Source organism: Gossypium hirsutum, chromosome A11, assembly GCF_007990345.1.
Source record: "Gossypium hirsutum isolate 1008001.06 chromosome A11, Gossypium_hirsutum_v2.1, whole genome shotgun sequence".
NCBI classification, from domain to species: domain Eukaryota; kingdom Viridiplantae; phylum Streptophyta; class Magnoliopsida; order Malvales; family Malvaceae; genus Gossypium; species Gossypium hirsutum.
The window spans coordinates 63,511,896-63,514,960 of NC_053434.1; the positions used below are offsets into that span (position 1 = coordinate 63,511,896).

At 37.2% G+C, this 3,065-nt stretch overlaps 1 non-coding gene across 1 annotated transcript; it reads right to left on the bottom strand.

The window, feature by feature from the left end:
- Positions 1-983: 983 nt before the first annotated feature.
- Positions 984-1,090, bottom strand: LOC121210247 (small nucleolar RNA R71). Its single transcript, XR_005905369.1, has one exon. It is a non-coding gene; the product is annotated as a small nucleolar RNA R71 (small nucleolar RNA).
- Between the last annotated feature and the right edge of the window lie 1,975 nt (positions 1,091-3,065).

The following is a 3,065-nucleotide window of genomic DNA, read 5'->3' on the forward strand; positions in this document are numbered from 1 at the left end:
TTTTTTTCCTTAGGTATTGCCTTCATTCAATCGGTTTTCCCAAAAGCAATTTCCCAATTCTATTCTCTGTGAGTTCTTAGTTTAGATAATTAGTTAATTAAAACAAAAACCTCTTTATTCTTAGACTAGATAATAGAAAGACAGTCACTACTAGTACTTTTAGTTCCTTTGGGTTCGACAATCCGGTCTTGCTAAAACTGTACTACTATTCGATAGGTATACTTACCTACATCGCGATAATAGTCAGTTTCAAGAACGAGTAATTATAAATATTTAAAACCTATCACGAAATCGCGCGATCAAGTTTTTGGCATTGTTTTCGGGGAACTAAGATATTAGGAACACTCAATTTTTATTACTTTAGCCATTTATTTTTCTTACAATTTAATTTTTTATTATTATTTATTAATTTACTTTTTCTTTCTCTTGGCAGGTTTTTATAGTTTATGACTAGAAGAAACCCGTCAGGACCACTACTTTTTGATGAAGAAATCGATCGCACAATTCGTAGAAACCAAAGAGAAATAATGCGACTCTTAAGATACATAGGAGAGATGGCTGAAAACCAAGGCAATCAGCTACCACCTGCAATTGCGGTTAATCAAAATCCTGCTCCATGCACTATGTATGATTATGCTAAACCTTCTTTAATAGGAACTGAATTTAGCATAGTTAGACCTGCTGTAGCTGCAAATACTTTTAAAATGAAACCTAACACAATTCAAATGATACAACAGTTTGTTCAGTTTGACGATTTGAAGGATGAAGATCCCAACTCTCACTTAGCAAACTTTCTGGAATTTTGCGATACATTTAAAATCAATGGCGTTTCTGACGATTCCATACGTCTTTGGTTGTTTCCCTTTTCATTGAGGAATAAAGCTAAACAGTGGTTGAACTTGTTACCACAAGGGTTAATTACTACTTGGGAACAAATAACCGAAATTTTTTTACTCAAATACTTTTAGCCGTCTAAAACGGCTAAATTACGTAATGATATCTCTTCGTTTGTGCAGATGGACTTAGAAACACTTTACGATGCATGGAAGAGCTAAAAAGACTTACTGAGAAGGTGCCCTCACCATGGGTTACCGCTTTGGCTTCAGGTTCAAACATTCCATAATGGTCTGAATCCTTCGACTCGAAAAATGGTTGACATAGCTACTGATGGAACCATCAACAATAAAAAAACTGAAGATGCCTGTGAGTTTATAGAGGAGATGTCACTGAATAACTATCAGTGGCAAGTCATGAGGACTAAGCCAACTAAAGCAGCAGGCGTTTCTAACGTCGATTCAGTTACTATTCTGTCAAACCAGATAGAACTTCTAAATAAAAAGATTGATGGTTTTCTTAGTTCTTCATAGGTTTACCAGTAATGCAAAGTGAAGCAAGTGGAGGTGGACCAAACCATTCAGAATACCAACCTTATGGCCACAACATAGATAACGAGCAATTAAATTACATGGGTAATAATCATCGACCTCAAAACAATCCATATAGTAACACTTACAATGCAGGTTGGAGGAACCACCCCAATTTCTCGTGAGGCGGTCAAGGAAATCAAAGACCACAACATCCTCTGGGTTTTCAACAACCACCCTACCAACAAGAAAAGAAGCTGAACCTTGAAGAGATGCTCTCAAAGTTTATATTGGTGTCAAAAACCCATTTTCAGAACACCGAGACAGCACTTAAAAATCAACAAGCGTTGATCCAAGGGCTCGAAACTCAAATAGGCCAGCTTTCCAAACTAATCTCCGAACGACCACAAGGTAACTTGCCAAGTAATACTGAACCGAACCCAAGGGAACAGCTCAACATAATTAATATTCAAGATAAAGAAGGATTTATTGAGCCTGAGCCGGAACCGAGACAAGAAATTGTGGTAAGCAAAGGCCAAAGTGAGGTAGATCATAATACAAACAAATCAGTGAACGTCGAATATGAACCTCGTGTGCCATACCCCAACGCGACAAGGAAAGACCGCTCAGATGAACAATTTGGTAAATTCCTTAAATTCTTAAAAAAAATACAATTTCACTTACCATTTATTGAAGCCCTGTCGTAGATGCCAAACGCAATGAAATTTTTAAAGGAGCTTTTAGCAAATAAGCGGCAGTTGGACGAGGCGTCGCATGTTGAGCTAAACATAGTGTGCTCAACTATTCTACAAAATAAGCTACCAAACAAACTAAAAGATCCAGGGAGTTTGACGATTCCTTGCTTAATTGGTAGTTTAGATGTTAATAATGCATTAGCTGATTTAGGGGCTAGTATTAACGTCATGCCCTACAAAATATTTAAGCAACTAGGTCTCGGGAAACCGAAACAAACTAGGATGAGCATTCAATTAGTAGATAAAACTATAAGATTCCCTAGAGGTATTATTGAATATGTGCTAGTTAAAATTGATAGATTTATATTTCCCGTTGACTTCATTGTTCTAACATAGAAGAGGATAACAACACTCCTTTAATTTTAGGAAGGCCCTTTTTAGCAACGGCTAAAACAATTATTGATGTTGGCACAGGTGAACTCACACTCCATGTGGGAGACAAAACAATCACTCTTCAAGCTCGCAATTCTAGCAGCACATCGGAAATTAAAGGTGATTGTTTAACCTATTCTACTAAAACTGACAATATAGTACAACCTTGTTTGCAGGAAATGAGTCTGAAGGAAGTACATGAGCCATTCTCAAACAATAATAGATGACCTATTCAAGAAGATCGAAGGCTACAAATCGAGGAGCTAGATGAATGGCAGATGCATAAATCGAGAACACCCAACAAACTGAATCTCCGACAGAACGAGGTCAATACCTTTCCAAATCAACTTAAGGTTGGAGATAGAGTCTTATTAGATGCCATAGATCCCCACATTTTCGCTACCACACTGAATGAAGAAATCCTTCTTATGGTACTCAGCATTTTCCTATTCGGTACGGTCGAGGTGAGTCATCCTAAGTTCGGCACTTTTAAGGTAAACAACATACATTTAAAACCTTATTTTGATGAGATTGATAGCAGGAATGAGGAGTATAAACTCCTCTAACCACCATG